We start from the raw sequence: 13150 nt of genomic DNA, 5'->3' as shown, positions 1-13150 counted from the left end.
CTATGGCGTTAGTCTTGGAAAGACGGATGCTTTCATATACAAATATAAGAAGATTTCTACTGCTGGGAATCAGTAGCTCTCTTGCACTGTGCCTAAGTGAACTTGAGCCCTTGTACACTTGAAAAGCAGCATGGCAGTGATCTGCTGGAACCCTGCTAATCCAAACAACTGCTTGCATTTGTTAGCTCACCTCACTTCCTTTGGATGTCCTATGGTGCTGCTTTTCCCTCTTTTTTTTTGGGGGAGAGTTGGAAGATGCCTACTGGTGTTTCAAGTATTACTACTATGAAATATTGTAATGAGATGAGAGGCCTCATTGTTTAGGCAAAGAGTCTTGGTATTGGGAGGACTTTCTCTGGGAGAGAAGATCTTCATTTGCAGAACTGGAAAAAAAAAAAGATATTAAATATAAGTGGGTTTTCACCAGTATTCAATATTTCTTTAGGAAGCAGATCTTACCTGAAGAAGTCTCCAGCTCTTTTTGAGGTCTGGATGTATGTTTTACCTTGCAGTCTTGTATTTTATTTTAAAGCTCCTTTCTGATGAGTTTGAAATGTCTCTGTTGAGATCTCTTAGTGGAAAATAAACTATTTTTGTATTAATTCTTTGTATTAATTTTTCTATTCTTTGCAGCATTTGCACGTGTCTAACGGGTGTGCTGTAGCTTTTTTAAGGGGAGAAGCTTCTTTCTATCAGAAATAATGTTTTTTTTCCCTTGATAATGTTACTCCATTGGCACAATGTGGAAGATGGAAAAACTTGCCAAGTGGATGAACGATTAGAAGTGAGTTCTGCCTGCAAAGAAGCATGTGGAAAAATTCTGCTGAAGAGAAAGGTCTTAGCAGTCCTTTTAGATAATGCAAAATGTATCTGTAGGGGGGAAATAGTCTAATTCAAAGCTTTGCATGTCTGCTGAGCTGACAGAGAAGTATTTTTGTAGAGAATGATTGCGGATTGCTTTCAGTTGCTCTTTTGGACAATGATTTGCAACTTGTCAAGCTGGGATGGACTTGTGCATTGTATTCATTCCTCTGCAGTGATTAGCATGGAGACACTTCTGCCTTTTGTGTTTCTGTTTTCACTGTCGCAAAGAATTTTATTGTGTAGGGTGGACAGCAAAGTGTAGAAGAGTTATGTTTGTTTGATGGTGAAAAAGAGACACTGCCCTGTCCTGTTCGGTTTCAGGAAATACTCCTGGAGATAAAAGAGGCAGTTGCTTAATTTTTTTTTGTGTCTTGTAGTTCCTTCCTTTCTCATTTAGAAAGACTTGTGTCTCTTGGTATGAAATTGCCATTCTAATTGTGCCTAGTCCCAGGCTCTCTGTATTTTATGCTGTTCTTTTAGGGTTTGGGTTACAAGTGCTGCATGCAGGATTCTGACAGAGACCATATCGATAATTTGTCTGGTTTGCCCTCATTCAGGTACCTTTGGTTTTGGTGGTCAGTGGATATTGATTAAAAGCATCTTCTGAGGTGACGGTGGGTCTGTTTCTTTTGTTCATATGGTTATATCATTGTATGTGAGGGGGAGGGTGAGGAAGATCTTTGCTGTGGTTTAATAAAGGTTGAACTTCATTTACCATCTCACAGGTCATTCATCGTGTGTGGGTTGACCCCACAGAAGGTTTTCAGCATCTCTCTAAAAGAAATGCCTCCTTTTCCTTCCCCCTTTACTGAATTTCAAATAGTGAGTGAGATAATCAGTTCCTGCAAAGCTCTGTTGTGCCATGTCTACTTATTTCTGTTCTTTTTGTCATTTATGGCTTCAGACAGTTGACAGATGAAGATGCAGGGCTCTGCAGGGTGCACGTTGCCTGAGATCTCATTTTTCAAAAGAGAAAGCCCTATTTTCTGCTCCCCAGCCCCTTGGCTTGTGAGTTGGTTTTGGTGAGGGGAGACATGTACCTACAGCTCAAGTGCTTCACACTGAAGTCCTCAGATTCTGTAGGCTTCTCTAGGGAACACGTGGTGACTGTTACTGCTGTCAGCCATGTTCCAGTGTCTGGTTTCTGATAGTGCTTCTATCAGAGGATGAGGATGTGTCCAAGGCAGCTGATCCCGAATTTTGACGAATTCCAGTTTTGCAGCATCCTGAACACAAATCTCTCCATGCCCATGCCCTTGATCTCTTCTCCGGGATGATCCAGCAAAGCATCCATTCTTTTGCAGCTTTGCTGCTACTGAAACTGTGCCTTTTAGTTGTGTGCTTTTTCATAGGCGTTTTAGTCATCCTTTCTACTTGATTGACTTTGCAGCTGTTGAAACTTCTTTTGACTTTTCTAGGAATAAATATTGATGTTTCAAAGGCTATAATTTGAGCTTTCATTGCCTTTTGAAGCTTGTCAGGCAGAGAGAGGGGTGGTTGTTCTGCCATCCCGTTTTTACTGCACTGAGTAAGTACTACAGGGCGTAGTTTCTGTGACTGTGGTTTTGTTAACCGATAATCCATGTCTTGAGTAGGGAGTTTTGTTTGCCTTCATTTCAGATCTTTTTGTTTGACATCACCTTTCTCCAAACATTGCTTTCTAAAATTGTAGCTCTGTTGGGTTTTGGTATCGTGCCTCCTACCAGAATGTGGAACTTTATTATTTTTAGCATAATTCTTAGGAGTTCAATTCCTGTTAGGTACAGCTTTGATTCTGTAGGACGAGCTGAACTGATGTAACAGCTCACTGTTGCCAGAGAGGGGTGATTCCCTACCCTGCTCCTGGCTCTAGTGCTGCTTACGTGGTGTTACCCTGGCACTCGGTGTGGTGTCTGGGCTGGTGTGGTTGGTTCGCCTGGCAGTGAGCTAAGCAAAAAGAGGGGGAAGTGGGTTTGTGCTGGCTTGGAGAATTGAATCAGCTCCTGAGGCAGTTGTGTGGGTTTGAGGGAAGCTGAAGGGAAGGACTGTAGGGCTGGAAGCAAGGGAGTTGGGAAGCTTCTTGTGTGTGTTTTCCTATAAAGTAGAGCTAATCCAGCTCAGGAAGCCTGTCTGTGCCCTGGGACCAGTTACCCTGTGAAGCAGCAACTTGTTTAGAATCTCTCATCTGCATTTTGTTCAACAATTCACGTAGAAAGTACTCAAAACCTCTCCCCTTTTTCCCCTCCTTTTCAGACACACAGAGCGCACATCTGCTGATGAAGACTCTGCCTGGGGCCACGTTGAGAAGACAAGGGTAATGAAGATGTTAAAATGCTTTTGCAAGAGGCACACAGATTTGTAAAGACCATCAAGGGCTTTTTTCCTTGGTGGCACAGGCACTACGAGAAGATTGTAACAGGAGCAACAGGATTCAGCAATGTCTTTTTCTTGGCTGTATGTATTATTTTGGTGGGCCGTTTTTTTCAGTGGGGAAGCCAGAGGAAATTTGGTCTGCCTTGAATTAAACCGTTATAGTGTCTTTGTGGGCAGGTGACTGGAGCCATGTGAATTTGGACTTTCTGGGGACACAGTCCTGAAATGCTGGTGTGGCTCTGGCTCGCCTGTGACCATCTGCCCCATCATGGTGGAAAGGGGCATCCAGGTACACTCAGGCTTTCCAGTCAGGTGGCAAAACGTTCTTTGCAGGTGCCGTGAAGGGAATACCAGCTCCAGCTGTTGTGTTCTAGAGCACAGCCCCAGCAGGAGCAGCAGTGCCATGTCCAGGGCTTCAGAAGCAACAGCTGTAGTTGCCCCTTTTGCCTATGTGGGCTACTGCACAGGGTCTCAGAGCAGAAGGATTTTCTTCACTGCTGTCAAAAATGTCTCAGCCTGCCCCATTGCCCATTTGCATTTATATGTGTGAAGGCAGTGTGTGTGGGTAAGGAAATAAATGGGCTTAAATAGAGGATTCTGAAGATGAGAGGGAAGGCAGAAAGTTGAGAAACAGGGCTGAACTCCCATAAAAAACCCTAATGTTCAGGTTTGATTTCAATACAGACTGGCATTTAATGTTTTGAATAATTTATTTATAAACTTTGACATACATACAAGCTTCCGTGGACGAGCTTCCGTGGACGAGCTTCAGTGGACGAGCTTCAGTGGACAAGCTTCTTGAAGTCCTGAGAGACATTTCACTGAAACTGATTTGAAAGAACCCGAAAATCTGAAGTGAAAGGTGGCAGGCGCTGTAGAATTCCAGAACAAAATCCAAGCCTCCAAGTCCTCCCAACAATTACAGTGGTGAAGCACTTCCAATGGGTCCAGGGTGTAGAGCTTCCAAAAATGCCCATGGTGCAGAGCTTCCAATGAGCTCAGGCTGGAGAGCAGCCAAACAGCCAAAGATCAGTGAGTGGTTCCCAAAGCCCCAGTGCTGCTGCAGTCCTCGGGGCTGTGCAGTGAAGCACTGCTGCAGGTTGCTGAGCTGAAGCACTGCTCTGTGGCTGCAAGGTGATGCATGCTGCAGGGGCCGCAAGGTGAAGCGCTCCTCAGGGACCTTCCGTGCAGAACTTGCTCCTCCATGGCTGCAAGGTGATGCACGCTGCAGGGGCTGCATGCTGAAGTGCTCCGCAGGGACCTTCCATAAAGTACTTGCTCCTCCATGGCTGCAAGGTGATGGATGCTGAAGGGTCTGGATGCTGAAGTGCTCCGCAGGGACCTTCCATAAAGTACTTGCTCCTCCATGGCTGCAAGGTGATGCACGCTGCAGGGGCCGCATGGTGAAGTGCCCCTCAGGGACCTTCTGTGCAGAACTTGCTCCTCCATGGCTGCAAGGTGATGGATGCTGAAGGGTCTGGATGCTGAAGTGCTCCTCAGGGTCCTTCCATAAAGTACTTGCTCCTCCATGGCTGCAAGGTGATGGATGCTGAAGGGTCTGCATGCTGAAGTGCTCCTCAGGGACCTTCCATAAAGTACTTGCTCCTCCATGGCTGCAGGTGATGGATGCTGAAGGGTCTGGATGCTGAAGTGCTCCGCAGGGACCTTCCATAAAGTACTTGCTCCTCCATGGTAGCAAGGTGAAGCACTTCTCTTCCGTTGTAGCATTGCACAGTGGTTTTCCAAGAGCAAATGGAGTCACCAAAACCAGAAAGCTGAAGTACTCAAAAAAAAAAAAATGTCCAGAATGGAGAGCTCCCAGAAATGTCCTGGGTGGAAAGCTGCCGAAAAAGTAGTGGGTAGCTAATAAAATAAAAAAGTTGAAGCTCTCCAAAAATGCCCTGGATGCAAAGATCCCTAAAAAGACTCCAGGATGTGAGCTCCCAAAATGCTGCCACATGGGGAGCAATGAAACAACCCAAGGGTGAGCAGCACTCCAAAATCCAAAACTTTCCAAAATTGCCTGAACTTCTGGAATTCCAGAAAAAAAAAAAATGATAAACATAAAAAAAAAAAAAACTCAAAAACACTAAAAAAAAACCCGAACACCAAAACCAAAAGCCACGTTCTCATGGAACACCTCAAAGCCGTGTGGGGAAGCACTCAGGGAATGGCAGGCATTGTAGAATTCCAGTAGAAAAAAAAATTAAAAATATAAAGATATAAGAAAATAAAAATCAGCGCTTATAGGACAAAAGAAGAAGCTGAAGTGATCAAAAATGCCCAGGGTGGAAACCCCCATAAAAGCCTCCAGGTTGAAACCTTTCAGAAAGCTGCCACATGGAGAGCTACAAAACCCCCATGGAGAATGGCTCTGGAAACCCCAACAGCTGATGCACTCCTGCAGCGATGCGCTCCTCCAGGGTGTGCGGGGAAACGTGTCAAAGGTGGCAGGCGCTGTAGAACTCCAGAACAAAATCCAAGCCTCCAAGTTCTCCCAGCAGTCACAACGGTGAAGCACTTCCAACGGGTCCGGGATGGAGAGCTCCCAAAAATGCCCATGGTGCAGATCTTCCAATGAACTCAGACTGGAGAGCAGCCAAACAGCCAAAGATCAGTGAGAAGCACCCAAACAGCCAAAGATCAGTGAGTAGCACCCAAAAATGCCCTGGGTTGAGAGGCGCCAAAACTTAGTGAGTAGCTGCCAAAGAGACAAACGCTGATGAAATCACTCTTCAAGGCCAGGAGCTGATGCACCACGTCCAGGCCTTGTGCGGAAGCACTGTAGAAATGCCGGGAATTGTAGAATTCCAGATAAAAAAGAAAAAGAATAAAAGAATAATCAAAGAAATCAAAGCAAATCGGAAAAAAAAGTTGAAGCTCTCCAAAAATGCCCTGAATGGAAAGATCCCTAGAAAGACTCCAGGATGTGAGTTCCCGAAATGCTGCCATATGGAGAGCGACAAAACAACCAAAGGATGAAGAGCCCTCCAAAATCCAAAACTTTCCAAAATGGCCTGAACTGCTGGAATTCCAGAAAAAAACCCAAACGATAAAGATTGTCAAAAAAAGAAAAAAACAAAAAAGAAAATAAGTGACTCACTGCAAAGCTCTGCAGGCTGCAGAGCTTCCCAAAATCCCTAGAATCTGAGCTGCCAAAACTGAGTGAAAAGCGCCTAAAAGCCCGAAAGCAGAAGAACTCCTTGAGGCCAAGTTCCAATGGAACACCTCAAGACCTATGGGGAAGCCTTCAGGAAATGTCAAGAACGTAAAATTCCAGTACAAAAAACAAACCAAACCAAATTTGTAGAAGTCCAGATTTAAAAAACCCCAACCAAACCCACAAAAAACCCCAAAAGTCATCACAAAAAAAAAAAAAAAAGAAAAAAATATCAAAAATCAAAGCTTGTTGGAAAACAGAAGATGCAGAAACGCTCCAAAAATGCACAGGAGGAAAGCTCCATAAAAGCCTCCAGGGTGAAAGTTTCCAGAATGGTGCCATGTGGGGAGCTACAAAAGCCCACATGGTGAATGAAGAGGGAGAAGCGCCCAAAAAACCAAATGCTGATGAACTGCTTGAGGCCACGTTCTGATGCAACACTTGAAGGCCTTGTGGTGAAGCACTCAGGAAACGCCAAGAATGGTAAGTTCCAGAAAACAAAAAGAAACAAATTCTAGAATTTCAGATTAAGAAGAAAATAAAAATAATTCAAACCTAAAAACAAAAGAAAAAACAAAAAAAAAAACCCAAAACCCAAAACCCCCAAAAAACCCAAAATAAAATCTAAGCCTCAAACAGAAAGTGCAGCCCTGCAAAGATCCTCAGGCTGCAGATCTCCCAGAGATCCCCAGGGCCAGAGCTGCCAAAACAGTGAGAAGCTCCCAGAAAAGCGTATGTTGAAGAACTCCTTGAGGCCAAGTTCTGATGCAACACATCAAGGCCTTGTGGGTAAGGACTCCAGAAATGCCAAGAATGGTAAATTGTAGTAAAAGAAACCAAACCAAACCAACCAAACAAACAAAAAAGCAGAATTCCAGAGAAAACAAAAGCAAAAGAAAAAACCAAGCCCACCCCCCTCCAAAAAAATAAATAAATAAAAGCCTATAGAAAAAAGAAGATGCTGAAGCACTCCAAAAATGCCCAGGGAGCAAAGCTCCATAAAAGCCTCCAGGATGTGAGCTCCCAAAATGCTGCCACATGGAGAGCTACAAAACAACCCAAGGGTGAAGAGCACTCCGAAATCCAATGCTTTCCAAAATGGCCTGAACTTGTGGAATTCCAGAAAAACCCAAATGATAAACTTTATAAAAAAAAAAACAAACAAACAAAACCCCCTCCAAAAAAAACCCCAAAAAAAAGACAAAAAGTGACCCAGTGCAAAGCTCTCCACGTTGCAGAGCTCCCCAGAATCCCTAGGATCAGAGCTGCCAAAACAGAGTGAAAAGTGCCCAAAACCCCGAAACGTGTCAAAGGTGGCAGGCGCTGTAGAACACCAGAACAAAATCCGAGCCTCCAAGTCCTCCCAGCACTCACAATGGTGAAGCACTTCCAACGGGTCCGGGATGGAGAGCTCCCAAAAATGCCCATGGTGCAGAGCTTCCAATGAGCTCAGGCTGGAGAGCAGCCAAACAGCCAAAGATCAGTGAGTAGCACCCAAAAATGCCCTGGGTCGAGAGGCGCCAAAACTTAGTGAGTAGCTGCCAAAGAGCCAAACGCTGATGCAACCACTGCTCAAGGCCAGGAGCTGATGCACCACGTCCAGGCCTTGTGGGGAAGCACTGCAGAAATGCCGGGAATTGTAGAATTCCAGATTAAAAAGAAAAAGAATAAAAGAACAATCAAAGAAATCAAAGCAATTTGGAAAAAAAAAGTTGAAGCTCTCAAAAAATGCCCTGGATGCAAAGATCCCTAAAAAGCCTTCAGGATGTGAGCTCCCAAAATGCTGCCACCTGGAGAGCGACAAAGCAACCCAAGGATGAAGAGCCCTCCAAAATCCAAAACTTTCCAAAATGGCCTGAACTTGTGGAATTCCAGAAAAACCCCAAACGATAAAGATTGTCAAAAAAAGAAAAAACAAAAGATGAAAATAAGTGACTCACTGCAAAGCTCTCCAGGCTGCAGAGCTCCCCAAAATCCCTAGGATCAGAGCTGCGAAAAGAGAGTGAAAAGAGCCTAAAACCCCGAAAGCAGAAGAACTCCTTGAGGCCAAGTTCTGATGGAACACCTCAAGACCTATGGGGAAGCCTTCAGGAAATGTCAAGAACGTAAAATTCCAGTACAAAAAACGAAACCAAACCAAATTTGTAGAAGTCCAGATTTAAAAAAACCCAACCAAACCCACAAAAAACCCCAAAAGCCATCACCATAAAGAAAAAAAAATAAATAAAATAAAAGAAATCAAAGCTTGTTTGAAAACAGAAGATGCAGAAACGCTCCAAAAATGCACAGGGGGGAAAGCTCCATAAAAGCCCCCAGTGTGAAAGTTGCCAGAATGCGCCAAAAAAATCGAATGTTGAAGAACTTCCTGAGGCCCCGTTCTGATGCAACACCTCAAGGCCTTGTGGGGAAGCACTCAGGAAATGCAGGAATGGGAAATTCCAGTAAAAAACAAAGAACAAAAGAAAAGAGAAAAAAGTGTAGAATTCCAGTTAAAAAATCCAAACCAAAACAAAATCTCCCCCGCCCCCCCCCCCCAAAAAAACAAACCCACAAAAAACCAACAAAAAACTCAAAGCAAATTGGAAAAAAAGAAGTTGAAGCGCTCCAAAAATGCCCTGACTGGAAAGATCCCTAAAAAGCCTCAAGGATGTGAGCTCCCAAAGAGCTGCAACATGGAAGCTTGGAGATCTACAAAAGAGCCCAAGGGTGAACAGGACTCAAAAACTGAAACTTTCCAAAATGGCCTGGCCCTGTGGAATTCCAGAAATAACCCAAATGATGAAGATAAGAGAAAAAAGAAAAAGAAGAAAAAATGTCACAGAACTGCAAAGCTCTCCAGGCTGCAGAGCTCCCAAAGATGCCCGGGGTCAGAGCAGGCAAAGGATAGTGAGAAGATCCCAAGAAAACAAACGCTGATGAACTTCTTGCTGCCACATTCTGATGCAACACCTCAAGACCTTGTGGGAAAGCACTCAGGAAATGCCAGGAATGGGAAATTCAGTAAAACAAAACAAAAAAAAGAATGCAGAAGTCGAGATTATATATATATATAAAAAAAAAGATAAATCAAAGATTTTAGGAAAAAAAAAAAAAAAAAAAAGATGCTGAAGTGCTCCAAACCACCCTCAAAAAAAAAAAAAAAAAATCAAATCCAAAACTTTCCAAAATTGCCTGAATCTCTGCAAAGCTCTCCGGGATGCAGAGCTCCCAAAAATCCCCAGGGTCAGAGCTGCCAAAAAGGAGTGAGAAGCTCCCAAAAAATATTGAAAAAATCAACCAAACTTCACCAAACAAACAAACAAAAAAAAAGAAAAAATCGTAGAATTCCCAATAAAACCAAACAAATTTGTAGGATTCCAGTTTAAAATAAAATATAAAAAAAAGAACACAAACAAAAACCTCCACAAAAAGCAACCCAACAAAACCCCAACCAGCTTAAAGGATAAAAGAAGCTGAAGCGCCCCCAAAAAGCCCAGGGAGCAAAGCTCCATTAAAGAGTCCATGGTGAAAGTTTCCAAAATGCTTCCGTGTGGGGAGCACACTGAAAGCTCTCCAGGCTGCAGAGCTCCCAAACATCCCCAGGGCCAGAGCTGCCAAAAGATAGGGAGTAGCTCCCAAAAAACAAATGTTGACAAAAAAAATCCAAACCCAAATAAAACCAAGCAATATTTCTGGAATTCCAGTTAAAAAGAAAAACAAAATAAAAAAAAAAAAAAAACCCGCACCAAACAAAAACCACAAGAAGGAAAAAATAAAAAGATGATGGGGATAAAGAGGAAGCTGAAGCGCTCCAGAAATGCCCAGGGAGCAAAGCTCCATAAAAGACTCCAGAGTGAAAGCTTCCAGAACGCTGCCACATGGAGAGCTACAAAACCCCCATGGCGAATGGCTCTGGAAACCCCAACAGCTGATGCACTCCTGCAGCGATGGCTCCTCCAGGGTGTGCGGGGAAACGTGTCAAAGGTGGCAGGCGCTGTAGAACTCCAGAACAAAATCCAAGCCTCCAAGTCCTCCCAGCACTCACAATGGTGAAGCACTTCCAACGGGTCCGGGATGGAGAGCTCCCAAAAATGCCCATGGTGCAGAGCTTCCAATGAGCTCAGGCTGGAGAGCAGCCAAACAGCCAAAGATCAGTGAGTGGTTCCCAAAGGCCCAGTGCTGCTGCAGTCCTCGGGGCCGTGCAGTGAAGCACTGCTGCAGGTTGCTGAGCTGAAGCACTGCTCTGTGGCTGCAAGGTGATGCACGCTGCAGGGGCCGCAAGGTGAAGCGCTCCTCAGGGACCTTCCGTGCAGAACTTGCTCCTCCATGGCTGCAAGGTGATGCACACTGCAGGGTCTGGATGCTGAAGTGCTCCGCAGGGACCTTCCATAAAGTACTTGCTCCTCCATGGTAGCAAGGTGAAGCACTTCTATTCCGTTGTAGCATTGCACAGTGGTTTTCCAAGAGCAAAAGTAGTCACCAAAACCAAAATGCTGAAGTACTCAAAAAAAAAATCTCCAGAATGGAGAGCTCCCAGAAAAGTCCTGGGTGGAAAGCTGCCAAAAAAGGAGTGGGTAGCTAATAAAATAAAAAAGTTGAAGCTCTCCAAAAATGCCCTGGATGGAAAGATCCCTAAAGACTCCAGGATGCGAGCTCCCAAAACGCTGCCACATGGGGAGCAATGAAACAACCCAAGGGTGAGCAGCACTCCAAAACCCAAAACTTTCCAAAATGGACTGAACTTGTGGAATTCCAGAAAAAACCAAATGATAAACATTAAAAAAAAAACAAAACAAAACAAAGAAACAAAAAAAACCAAACCAAAACCTCAAAAACACTAAAAAAAAAAAACAAAACCAAACACCAAAAAAACAAAAACAAACACCACATTCTCATGGAACACCTCAAAGCCGTGTGGGGAAGCACTCAGGGAATGGCAGGCATTGTAGAATTCCAGTAGAAAACAAAATTAAAAATATAAACATATAAGAAAATAAAAATCAGCGCTTATAGGACAAAAGAAGAAGCTGAAGTGATCAAAAATGCCCAGGGTGGAAACCCCCATAAAAGCCTTCAGGTTGAAACCTTTCAGAACGCTGCCACATGGAGAGCTACAAAACCCCCAAGGCGAATGGCTCTGGAAACCCCAACAGCTGATGCACTCCTGCAGATATGCGCTCCTCCAGGGTGTGCGGGGAAACGTGTCAAAGGTGGCAGGCGCTGTAGAACTCCAGAACAAAATCCAAGCCTCCAAGTCCTCCCAACAGTCACAATGGTTGAAGCTCTCCAAAAATGCCCTGAATGGAAAGATCCCTAGAAAGACTCCAGGATTTGAGCTCCCAAAATGATGCCACATGGAGAGCGACAAATCAACCAAAGAATGAAGAGCCCTCCAAAATCCAAAACTTTCCAAAATGGCCTGAACTGCTGGAATTCCAGAAAAAACCCCAAACGATAAAGACTGTCAAAAAAAGAAAAAACCAAAGAAAGAAAATAAGTGACTCACTGCAAAGCTCTCCAGGCTGCAGAGCTCCCCAAAATCCCTAGGATCAGAGCTGCGAAAAGAGAGTGAAAAGAGCCTAAAAGCCCGAAAGCAGAAGAACTCCTTGAGGCCAAGTTCTGATGGAACACCTCAAGACCTATGGGGAAGCCATCAGGAAATGTCAAGAACGTAAAATTCCAGTAGAAAAAACCAAACCAAACCAAATTTGTAGAAGTCCAGATTTAAAAAACCCAAACCAAACCCACAAAAAACCCCAAAAGCCATCACCATAAAGAAAAAAAATAAATAAAATAAAAGAAATCAAAGCTTGTTTGAAAACAAGATGCAGAAACGCTCCAAAAATGCACAGGGGGGAAAGCTCCATAAAAGCCTCCAGGGTGAAAGTTGCCAGAATGGTGCCATGTGGGGAGCTACAAAAGCCCCCATGGTGAATGAAGAGTGAGAAGCGCCCAGAAAACCAAATGTTGAAGAACTTCCTGAGGCCACGTTCTGATGGAACACCTCAAGGCCTTGTGGGGAAGCACTCAGGAAATGCGGAGAATGGCAAATTCCAGTGAAAAGAAAGAAAAGAAAAGAAAACAGAATAGAAAAAATTGTGGAATTCCAGTTAAAAAGAAAGTAAATAAATAACACCAACCCCCAAAATAAAATAATAAAAATCAAAGCTAATCGAAAAATAGAAGTTGAAGCGCTCCAAAAATGGCCTGTGTAGAAAGATCCATAAAAAGCCTTTAGGATGTGAGCTCACAAAATACTGCCACATGAAGAGCAACAAAACAACGCTTGTAGGAAAACAGAAGGTGCAGAAACACTCCAAAAATGCACAGGGGGGAAAGCTCCATAAAAGCCTCCAGGGTGAAAGTTGCCAGAATGGTGCCATGTGGGGAGCTGCAAAAGGCCCCATGGTGAAAGAAGAGTGAGAAGCGCCCAAAAAACCAAATGTTGAAGAACGTCCTGAGGCCGAGTTCTGATGGAACACCTCAAGGCCTTGTGGGGAAGCACTCAGGAAATGCTGAGAATGGCAAAGTGCAGTAAAAAAAACAAAGCAAACCAAATTTGTAGAATTAGAGGTTAAAAAAAAAAAAGCCAAAAGCACAAAAAAAACCCAAAGCCGTCACAAAAAAAAAAAAAAAAATTTAAATAAAAACATAATCAGAGCTTGTAGGAAAACAGGAGATGCAGAAATGCTCCAAAACTGCACAGGGGGGAAACCAACATAAAAGCCACCAGCGTGAAAATTTCCAGAATGGTGCCATGTGGGGAGCTACGAAAGCCCCCATGGTGAATGAAGA

This window comes from Lathamus discolor, chromosome 5 (assembly GCF_037157495.1).
Source record: "Lathamus discolor isolate bLatDis1 chromosome 5, bLatDis1.hap1, whole genome shotgun sequence".
NCBI classification, from domain to species: domain Eukaryota; kingdom Metazoa; phylum Chordata; class Aves; order Psittaciformes; family Psittacidae; genus Lathamus; species Lathamus discolor.
Note: the sequence above shows the minus strand (reverse complement) of the source record.